Here is a 12,209-nt window from a genome sequence, read left to right as displayed (position 1 = left end):
CAAAGAGTGCTAACAAAACGTATTTTTACATGCAGATATCTTATTCTTGAAGACTTTTACAATAAAAAATAAGCTCAGAATAAAGATGGGAAAATCAGGACACTAACTGCTTACGAAGCGCTGTCACTTTAAAGAAAACTGTGCACCTGAATAGGTGAGTTGAATAGAAACAGACTCCTACAGCCTAAGCAGAGCATTAGCCTGCAGAGCGGTAAAAGGTTAACCACAGGGCTATTATTTTCTGCTGACGTAATTCGACGAGTAGTCGCCACAACAAGGGGCTCTCCCAATGCCAATGGTGATAAAGTATGGGCGTATGTGACATGAAAACAGGTTGGGTAAACCCTCCCTTCTCAGGATTTACCTTGCACGGCAGATACCCCTTTGGCACACGTTGCCCTTATCACATTACAAGTCCACTCCCCATTCAGCAATGCCAGAAGCTGTCTTTCACTAATAGTCTAGAGCAGGAGTGGCCAACTCCAGTCCTCACAGGCCAGCAACGGGTCAGGTTTTCAGGATATCCATATATAAGCACAAATGGTGCAGTCTTCGACTGAGCCACAAATTGAGCCACCTGTGCTGAAGCAGGGATATCCTGAAAACCTGACCTGTTTGGTGGCCCTTGAGTACAGAAGAATACAGTGTTGAAGTGTTATCAAGCAGACAAGATCTCAGGCCTCAGTATTTCTTGGGGTGTCCCCATGTAGCAGGTGCATTCTCTGCTCAGATTTTTTATAAAATACACTTAATTCACATGCTTATTTTAGTGGCTGAATCACTTAACTAAAGTAACAGCACTTAAGCCACTTTTGAAAAAACAAAAAGCAGTATGTATTTTCTACAATTACCTGGAGGAAAGGTTGGGGGGGGGGTGGGAAGGGGGGTAGGGGGTAGGGAGGTAACGTTACCCCATCTCAGCTAATTATAGTATTGGTACGTTGCTATTCCCAGGATAATGATAATGGGGGGACCAAAAGAGAGAGAACCTGGTTAATGAAAGCACTCTAGTGCCCTAATGTGGTGTGTATAGTTGAATACTTAAAAATAATTGTATTAATATTGGTATGAAAATGATGTCGTGTTTCTAATTCTACCCCTTTATTTTAATACCAATATCAATACAATTATTTTTAAGTATTCAACTATACACACCATATTAGGTTACTAGAGTGCTTTCATTAACCAGGTTCTCTCTCCTTTGGTCCCCTGTATTTTCTACAAGTCACATTTAAGATGGTTGTACATTCATTTTGCTTCCATTGAAATCTTTCCACATGTTATCACCATTTTGTTTAGCTCCATGATTTCATCAATAGACACCAAGAACGAGAGGTCAACAAGTTTTGATTAAAGGGCATTACAGTTTATTCCCTAGAGTAGGTCTAAATATAGATATTACAAGAGAGTGATAGAGGGTAGATAGAGGTCATACAAATATTTTATAGCGTGTGAACAATATGTGCACTTTACAAAGCCACCCAGGAGAACGTTCCTGTGAAACAGTTGAAGCACAATATTGCACAAGGCCCATAAAAATGGCCTCCAACAACAATAAAAGAAGGAGGGGATAGGAATGCTTTGGAAAGCTGTATTTATGCGGAGACACAGAAACTGAAAAGTGGTAGTGAAATTAACCAAGTATCCTGCTTTAATCACATATCCATCCGACTGCGACACAGCTGAAGTAGGACATGACAGATTGTTCCTAACTTTAAGGGCTTTATAGCCAGAAGGTTTGCAACGTGTTTTATTTTATTCACCTTACAGTGAGCGAGTTGAGAACAGAACAAGGAAACTCCCGGTCGAGTGTTCACCGGCACCCTGATCGTTGACATGATGAAGCCAGTCCTAATCACTGGGGGTGCTCAAAAATACTGGGGACGTCTGAGCCACTGCGGTTTTAGGTCTTCATTCTTTGCCTGCAACCAGCCGTAACTGGGTGGGAAATGTCACCTGTCAGGAACAATGCTTCTCTCTTGAAACCACCGCCTTGCTGTCTAATAAAGGAGTCTTTCACTTAAGATGTCAACTGTCTATCTGTTAAACTAGGTGTTCAATAACACCAGGTGCCTGTCAATGGAAACACAGAGCACGCTTTAAAGAAGCAGAGCACTGCGCTGAAGGCACTTCTGGCAGCGAATGGGTCATCCTGATTACAAAGCTTTTTCGCCTCAGACCAAAACGATTTATAAAGTAGGCACAGGACACGATGACTTGCTATGTGTTGCACCTGCTTTCCAAGCCACAAAGAAGCAGGCATGAAAGTCCCTCCCAAGCACAGGGCGTGTAATATAGTGCGCACGCCAATTAGAATTGGCAGTGTTAGCCCGACGTTGGTATACTTGGGACGCACGCACGCACGGCCGTAAGCGGTGGCGAGGCAGACCAGGGAAAATACAATAAAATTGTATTTTCGCGCTGCTGCCACGCCGCGAACCAATCACAGCGCAGCCTAACACTGTGACGTCAGAGTCACGCCCCCTAACCGCGCACGCCACCGCTTGCACCCTAACAACTAAACGCGCACGCCACGTGCAACGCCGTGCGCACACCCAGCAGCGAGGACTATATAACAAGCCTTAGTCAGCAGCAGGAAGTGTGTGTACTCACGCTCAGCACTATTCTATGTTGCTGCATGTTAAGTATTCAGGGGTGCCCTGAACATGAACTGCTGCTCTACAAGAGCCACAGCTGCTTGAGATTTCGGCGTAACAAGGCCCTGTCACAGAGCACAGCCCTTTCTTTGCTAATCACTCTGAATCAGTCTCACATACGTGTCCTATTCATTTAAATCACTGTTACATAAACCATGACAGGTGTCAAAACCAGAGAGCAGACCACAGCAGGCAACGTGGAAAAATGCAACAATCTGAAGGAATGAGGCCTCTGCTCAACCTCAAGTTATCTAAGTAAAGGCCAGAGGCGCTAAGCAACAGCTGCTTACCACTGCAAAGCAAACAGCCTACCTCCACTTCATTCACACATTGACGTAGCTGGATAATAAGCCTAGTTAAGCTAGGACGGTATTTGAGAAGAATAAAAAGTCAAAAGTGCTATGCTCGCTTGCGTAAGTGTAAGTGATGCTGTAAGTGCAATGAATGCATGTCTAAACACTCCCCGGAGACGTTTCTTCACTCATTCTACGTCCCTGATTACTTACACGGAGCCATATTCCAAAGCTGGAAAAAAACACTGCGCTCTTTTCTAAGAGAGGCTTTCGTGGATTTGCTCCTAGGACACTATGCAGTAACACAGATTCGGCTTATTTCACTTGAAAAAAATGTTTTGGGGGTATTTTTTTGTGGTTACATCTACTGGGAGAGAACAGACATTTTTAAGCAGCAATTCCACCACCCATTCAATTTATTTGATTTTTTATTACAAGGATTGTAAACAAGGGGAAGGGCATCCTCCAGGACTAAACTGTGCTATTTTTTGCTTTTGCTGGGTCTCTGCCACTTAGAGAAAACCGTGCGGGATGCTGCGAGCCAATAAAAAGCCGCCACGTCATCCGCTGGGGCTTCCTATTGGACAGCCATTAAATGCATGTGGAGAACACTGGTAAATCTCCGGAACCAGGGGTCTCTGTGACCAAAAAACTATTGTAAGCGCTCACGAGCAGGACCCTCAATACCTCTCTATCGCTTTGCAGATTTGTCCTTACTTGTACGCAACCGTTTATGTAACATACATAACTCTGTACCCCATTGTACCGCACTGCAGAATATGTTGGCGCTTCACAAACGAAAATAATAATAATAATAGTGGTGGTTTAGCTCCGAGGAGCACTCCAATTCCTATGCTGTAAAAAAAAATCCTATCGTGAATGCTGCTTCAAGTGTCCTGGAGATAAACATCATGTGGATTACAAGTGCAACTAAGAGTTAAACTTCTTACAGTGAATTTAGCTAGATCTAAAGTTTCATTTTTGCAGCCAACTTCCCCTGTCTAACACACATACAGTAACACACCTGTGGCTTGCGCTGCAACCACTATTGACTAAACTTAGTTCCCATAACCTAGAGTTCAACTCTGAACAGAACAGGCACAGGCCCAGCAATGATGCTTTTCCGCCACACATTTCAAAAGAGAGGAAACCAGTCTCATATAGCAAAAAAACACATGAAACGGTTCCCAGCTCTGCTGAAATCGCTCGCGCAGTGCACATCACATCTTTGCAGCTGGAGAGGAAGTGACATGTGCTTATGTGTGGTGACGAGAGAGCAGCTTTCATTCCACCTGAGAGCAATGCAATCATTAAGAATAGAAACACATTTATAACGAGAAACTGCAAAATGCTGTGTCCAGTACGAGCTCAGGCGCAGTACATTCTACATGTTGTCTCATGTCCTACTCTATCTATATATTAGATTACCAGAGCAATTCATGTTGTTTCGTTGTTATCTCTCTCTGGAAATAGAAGACTGTTTTATGAATTACTTAATTAAAAAGATAAGCTATAACTTTTACATTCATGCAATTAAATACCATTTATTGCTTGTACCTTCCAGCTCTTTCCCTGCTCATTTCCATGACATCTAGTAGTCATCCTGAAGAAGCATACAGTTCGATTGTTAAAGGATGTGCCCAATATGCATAAATTTAGCTATACATGAGGTTTTAAGACATCACAAGTGTGCTCTTTGGATGTGTTGTAATTTTATTACAAGGATACATAAGGATTTACCCCCATAGGATATTCATGGTTATTTGAATACAGAAAGGAAAATGCCTTTTAAGTTTCTGCAGAAATGAAGATAAGCCGTTCATCTGCTGGCTTCCTCTCTAATGCACGAGGGGTTTTGCACATTGTTAAAGAAAATACTTTTTTTTAATGATTATTATTTTCACCACCTTCCCCTGGCCTGGATGTCTGGGCTCTTCCTGTGCTGGTGGAGAATTTCTGGACAATATCACAGGGGGCCAGATGGATTCTGGAGGATGATTTCATCTCTAAACCCTTGTCAGAGAGCCAAGAAATGGAAGCAGATTTCATTCAGTTTCCCCAACATTGCAGGAGTTCTATGCAATCCAATCTACCCAACTGGGGAATGACCAAATTACCCCAAACTCATTTCCAACTCCCATCTTGCTGTTCCCAGCTCAGGCCATTAAGTGACCGGGGTAGTTTATACGTCGTGTTTTATTATTCTTGATTTTGAATTGGATCATTTTGTTACACAAACAAGTAATATGGAGTAAAGAAAGTGACCTAAAACAGCCACGTACAAAATACAGTAATTACAAGGAACACGTCTGAACAAATTTGCGTGTCTTAAAGCTGCAGTTCAAGCAATATCCCACGTGTTAAAAAAAAAAAATCAGTTATGTTGTATAAAAAAAAAAATGCTACAAGTATTTTCTCAAACAATTTGTAAAGACGGCAGCAATACGGGTTAAATTAAAAAATTTATTTTTGTTACAGGATTGAAGCAGGGGTCCCAGGCGCTGAACTGCATTCATTTCAGCTCCGGGAACGCCCTGCTTCCAGAGCTACCAGCACCCCTATGGAAGTAAGTATCTATGCAGAGTTTAACAGTCCTAGTCATGCAGGCCAAGAGGAAGCCACACCGGATGACGTCACTGCTTCTATTGGCCCAAACGGCCATTAGATTAGGCACCGGGATACCAGCACCGCTATGGAGGTAAGTATCTTTGTAAGTAGGGGGTCCACTGAGCTCAAATTACCACAGTTCAGCTCCGGAAATCCCCTACTTCAAAACTGTAATAAAAAATGAATATATATTTTTAAAAAGTTAACACATATTGCTGCTTTAAAAATAGGTCCTTTTTAACCTGCCTTACCCCATAGCCACTGCAGCCAGGGATTCTGGGTAATGACATGCAAATGAGCACTCATTGTGACTACAACGTTTTGTTGGTGACTTTGCAAAGTCCGTAAATATTGGATAGGCCCACTGAAGAGCAGGAAAGCACCACCCGGGAATCAGTTCTTCTACCTGATGCTGCAACAAATGAATGAATAGATCTTTATTATTAAATTATTCAGTTACAGGGAGCACACTGGAATAAAATAGAATTTATTACCGCTCCAAACCCTAAAAATATCTAGCCTGGTTCTGTTACAGGAATGAAATCCATTTTACCCAAACATACACAACACTAGCACAGTGTTTTTCAACCAGGGTTCCTAGGAACCCTTGGGTTCCCTGGGCATCCCTACAGGGCTCCCTGTAATTTTCTGGTCAGTTGAAAATAGTATAACATACAGAAGAGTTTACAATGCATCTGATCACAGAGTTGCTATTAGAGATGGTGGGGGTTCCTCAGAATTTCACTTAGGGTTCCTTAACCAAAAAAAGGTTAGAAGCCACTGTCCTAGCAACGTCAATCAATTTCCAACTTTAGAGAACCATGTGTCAATCACATGGCTACAAAGAGCTTCTCCAAGTGTCTACAAGTGAGTAGCTGATGCAGTACGGTGTAGGTAAGAATCCCCTACATTCAGAAGCAAGGGCACTGTGAAAGTTAAGGCGGAAGCTGCCACTTGTTCACGAACTGTGAAACAGTTTGCAGAAAACTAAGCGTGGGAACACACAATGTAAAAATGCATGTTTGCATGAAACATCTGCGAGCCAGAGATCTCAGCATGTGAACAACATTTCAATAGGAAACGCAGTCCGTCTGTAATAAGCCTTTTGCTATTGAAAACGTTGTTAGCCTTGGTGAAGTCGCTGAACAATCGTGTTCTGGGCACCCCTATAAAAGTGAGCATGTTGCAATATTAAATAATGCTTATCAAAGCTTCCTATATAGCAGTGAAGGGTTAAGAGCAAAGTTATGTTCTATGCAGATCACTCCAAGCAGTGGAGACGCAAAGTAATACATGCAAACTCCACAGCACCACAAACACACTGTTTGCACATATACTCCCTTACAAACTAAACCTCAAAATTGCTGATTTACAATGAAGTGTTTGCTTGCATCACTTTCCGAAATGTATTATCTTTCCCTGACAGGGTTGGGTTCCCAGAAAGTGACTGAAGAGATAATAAGCATGAAAGCACTTCCTCTCTTATTGCAACCTCAAATGTGCTCTTCCTAAATACGGCTTGTTCTTGCGCTTCTTACCAAATCAGATAAATGTAGCCATTGCTGCAATCTTCTAGCAAGCATGTAAGTGATAGAGAACACTTTACAACAGATAACCAGCACGTGCTTAGACTCGGAGACCTGGGCAGACATTTCTCAGGCTGCCTTATAATGTACAGGTGTACACAATGCTGAATACATCAAGAGTAATTATTTATTCCATTTAACTGGCTGAAATGAATGTTGAGTTAGTCCTGCCAGCTCTCTGCGCTTCTATATTTAACTTCGACAACAATCTGCATTTTATCTCAAGCACTGAAACTATTCTCCAAAAGAATGCACCACACATAGCTTTAGGGTCACGGGTTGAAAAACCCTTTGGAAGCAACCAAGCTCACATGTTCCCAGTACAACAAGTAAACTACTGCACCATGGGACCATATTCAACAGCAACTCACCATTTAGATTGTAAGCTCTTCGGGGCAGGGACTCCGTTTCCTATTGTGTCCGAAGCGCTAATTCCCATTATGTCACATGTATTGTAAAGCACTATATATAAATAAAGATATACGTGCAATAATGTTTATGGATAAAGGATGGAGTTTAAAATGTAGGACATACTCTAGCTCACCAATAATGTAGGACATACTCTAGCTCACCAATACGGTCCTGCCAGAACGGGAACAATATGCTGTATATCTATGCATTTTTTTTTTTTAATTGAATGCATTTTATGAAACTAAAAAGTGTACACTGCAAGTACACAAAAATGAATGAAATATGCTGCGGATTTCGGTCAGCAACAAAAGCCCTAATAGCGCTGCACCTCTGGGGCAGCCCCCAAATCAGCAAATAAATACAGAGCAGCATGGATTGCTTCTTTAACTTGTGCTATACCCCCAATCTGCCTGGACTCTGCTCTTCGGTGCTGGAGAAGTCATACTGTCCATCAAGGTATTGTAACTTAATGTACCTTTCCCAAAAACTATACAATTATATGTGTCTTTGGTAGAGATGACTATGAGGTATATAGTAACTGATAAACCACAACTCATTCACTTTATATGCGGACACCTTGATGGACAGACAGTATGTTGTAGACTTCTCCAGCACAGAGTCCAGGCAGATAGGAGGTATAGCACAAGTTAAGGTAGCAATCCACATTGCACGTTGCACGATATTAATTTATATGTGAACATAAGAAGTTAAGAAATAAGAGTATTGGAGAAAGGGGAAGAAATTGTGTGTGGGGGGAGGGGGGGGTTCCTATAAAGCAATTCGACTCACAAAACACATTTGTATGGTTAGAAATAATATGGATTATGAAAGGTGGCAACAAATAAAAATATCACTTATAAGCACATTCCCAAGTCTCAGACAGGTCCAAAACACTGGCTTTCCCCATTATCTCTTAGCATACAATGCTTCCCCTTCCGCCAGGGATTCTGGGTAATGACATGCAAATGAGCACTCAAATTGTGCCACTTTAGAGAAGTCATTATCTCTCTTAAGAAATCTGTGCATTAGAATTTAAATTAGAGAACAAAAGTTTATAAAATACACATTCTATCTAAAGTAACTTCTATCTGACCACAACGGTTAAAATGTGTGATTTATTACACTTCTCCAGCAAAACCGGCTGTCTGTTCTAAGTTTCCAAAACTGGCATTACTTATCAAAGCGTGTAACCATGTTTGCCTTTTGGAAAGGGAGTTGTGGCGGTTAATATTATTCTATGCTCAAGCTCTAAATGTTCCAGATTATTATAAAGTGGTTTTAAAAAAGCATGCAAGCGACTGAAAGTCTACTGTAAGTAACGTAGTTGAGATTGGCTACGGCCAATATAACGTCCCTTCCATATTAGTCAAGTGTACAGAAATCTATATTTAGCTGTGGTATGTCCAGAACTTCCCAGACTAAAAAAAGAACTGAACCACCATTGACTGTCTGAATTAGGCAGTGGGCTGTCTTCCACTGCTCTGAACAGGGACAAGATGAACGCCTAATAAGTACTAGGATTGCTGATGCAGGGATAGTTCAATACTGTACCACAGTCAGATTCAAATCAATCACTTTCTTTTACAGCTGCTACTGTACCACAACATTCAAAAAGCCATCCAACACTGGCACGTCTCTGACAGCTCAACAAGTCACTTAGCAGGGAGGATGCAAACATGTACAGTAGCCAACGGCTCTATCCCATGGAGTAGAAAAGTCTGGTTACAGAGGTAATCCAAGGGGGCAGATATCGCACAGACTGTCATATGGTGCAATCAGTTAAAAAATAATGATAGTTTTCAAATGACCCAATTCCTTGCTGCACGAGCCTACAGTGGGTGCGCCGTTCTCCCACCAAACAATCCAACCGGATCTTCAAAATAACAACAGAAAAGAGACAGCGCACCAGAATTGATTGGCAAATAGTGTAATAATAATAAAAAAAATAAAAAAACAGACACAAACATATAGCATAGACTTACAATTTAAAAAAGTAGCCTACTTTTACTTTTTTAATTGTAAGTCTATGCTATATGTTGTGTGTCTTTAATAATACACTATTTGGTGCGCTGTCACCCCGTTAACTTCAGCTCCAGGCCCTCCTGCTTTCGGAGATACTTACCTGCGAATTAGGTGCTGGTAGCAACTGTCCTCGGCAAGCAGGACTCACAATATGTCTGCTGTTCAGAGATCTCAGGCCCTGCGCACCAATAGGAAGCCGTGACGTCATCGATGCGACTTCGGATTGGTCCATGTGACACAGGAGCTTCAAACCTGAGAGTCCTGCTTGCTGACACATAGCAGCTGCTGCTGGCACCCTACTTTGGAGCGGAAATAAAACAGAGTTCCTCTCCGGAGACCCCCTGCTGCAATTCTATATTAAATGGGTTTTTTTTTTAAACACTTAAAAAAATAAATTTGCATCTTCGATTGCTCCTTTAACTAGTATTCAGAAGGCTAAATACAAAAACACACTGGCTACAGGTGATGCTTTGAATTGGTTAAACAGTTATCAAGGCTCAGGGAGGGTTATTAAGGTCCCTTTTCATATGTTGTGAAGCCGCTTCTCCATGCATGTCGGGGAAGCTCTGAGCTCCACTTAAATGACTGGCTATGGTCAACATACTCTCCTGGGAACAAGCGAGACAGGCACGCCCATATCACTTATGTACCCCCTGCACACTGCTGATGCATGTGTGGTCCTGTGTCTCACCGTCCCTTTCATCCATTTATTTCTTCTCTGCATCATCTGCCTTATTAGATGGCTATCTTGTATCTCTCTCTCTCTTTTTTTTTTTTTTACATCTGTGTTAAGCTGATGAAATCTTTGTAAAGCACTATTGCTGACCTGATGGAGAGGAGAACGCTCTAAAGCTTGTCTTACAATACCTTTTTTTATTTGGACCAACAATAGATATCGCCTAATACTGAAGTACTCCTGTATTTTTTTCAAAATTATTGGAGCATAGAGCTTTCCTGACAGAGAAGCAGCTCCACAACATATTGGATAGGAGCCTATCAAGTATACTTACTAAAGAGTAATAGCAATTATTGCTTGTAAAAAGCTGCAGTTCAGTCAATATCCTGCATGTGTGTTTTTTTTTAATTAATCAGTTCTGTAGTAAGAAAAAATACTTTTAGCATTTTCTGTTTTAAAAAAACAACAACTTTGAAAGACAAATTTTCTTGTATTCTATTTTAACAACCATTTGCTAAGGCACCGCCCCTTCATGTCCTGTCACAAGCCCTGGCACACCCCTTTGTCAGCCCTGCCCTCCCTCTAGCACATGTCAGTGCAGGAGTGCTCATGAATAGTCATGAGCTTCCACTGAGAGACAGAAGCAGAAAAAAAACAGATCCCTTCACTAATGATGTCACCAAATTCTGCAGATCAATACATGGAGAACGAATTGACTGGCAGCTATGCAGTTCTTTAGGTAATTAGAGATTGCCCACATGCAACTATTGAAGTAAAAAAAAGAATTAAAAAAAAAAAGACTGAACTGCAGCTTTAACAGCCATTGCCTTGGATTCCCTCACAAACAGCTATTGCACTTTAGTTAAAATTACTCAAGCAGGTGTGTATTCTCCAACGATTTGTGTTTTACTTAAAACAATAGCTTTTTCATTCTGCCCACACTTCCTAAACACAAGCTTTGTAGCAGATTATTACAGGAGTACAGAATTGTCTCATCTTCCTATTGGGGTTATCCAATACCGAGGATAAAACAGGAGGGGGGTAAATGTTTTGCAGGTACCTAAATCGAATTGGCTTTTATCTTTTTGTCAAATACAGAAGATCCCAACGCCTCAGTTATGAGTCTTTACAAGACCAAGGAATGGCAGCATTCATAATGACAAAGGAACCATGAGGAAGAGATCTTCTCACCACAACCATGTCCAATTAGCAGTTTAAATGGAGCTTTGTTTCCCTTCTCATGACCCTTACAGCAAGACTACCGAGCTGGCCTATAATGCAGTTTACACTATGGCCTGTGCCTGAAGAACTCTTCTGTTTGTCCATTTGTAAGCCTGGGAACTGCCAAGACTTTCATGCCCTTATAAATTGAAGGAGGTCAAGGAGGGCTCTTTAATAGGAGCACAGCCCCAATGACCTCTACTCAAGAATAATCTCTTTGCTCATAAAACATCATCCTTGTCAAGAGACTGCATGTTCCTGTCAAATGTGCAGTCCAACTTAGCCATAGCAACAAATGATGTTCAGATTGCCTTTCATTTGTTTTATTCTCCTGATCACATGCCCAGTGGTAAATTTGTGATATTTGGTTTATTTGTTGGATTTTTGGGTCTACATTTTCAAAGATGTTTACTATAGCTTAAATGATGAAAAATGTGTCATCATTGTAACAAGTATATGTGGTTAAATGAGACTTCACTTTAACCAGCTGATCATTCCATTGACCAGCAGAGGTCTATGAGAATGTTAGCATGTTCGTACATACAGAATTGCACGCTCTTCTCAGGGTTTCTATTGGCATCTCAATTTAACGACTGACTTACTGAACTGAATTAGTAAATAACCAATTCAGAAACTTTTTACAATAAACTGTATTTATATGGAGACACAAAAAGGTCTGACCCGTGACCTTCCAGCCACTAATAAATGCATTAACAAATGCCCCCTTGGTACAATA

At 41.2% G+C, this 12,209-nt stretch overlaps 1 protein-coding gene across 5 annotated transcripts in view; it reads right to left on the bottom strand.

The window, feature by feature from the left end:
* The window catches only part of SSH2 (slingshot protein phosphatase 2), a 227,903-nt gene that overhangs the window by 43,098 nt on the left and 172,596 nt on the right, over positions 1-12,209 (bottom strand). The gene's annotated exons all lie outside the window — the stretch shown is intronic.

Source organism: Ascaphus truei, chromosome 3, assembly GCF_040206685.1.
Source record: "Ascaphus truei isolate aAscTru1 chromosome 3, aAscTru1.hap1, whole genome shotgun sequence".
NCBI lineage: Eukaryota > Metazoa > Chordata > Amphibia > Anura > Ascaphidae > Ascaphus > Ascaphus truei.
Note: the sequence above shows the minus strand (reverse complement) of the source record. Positions and strands in the feature narration are given on the sequence as shown.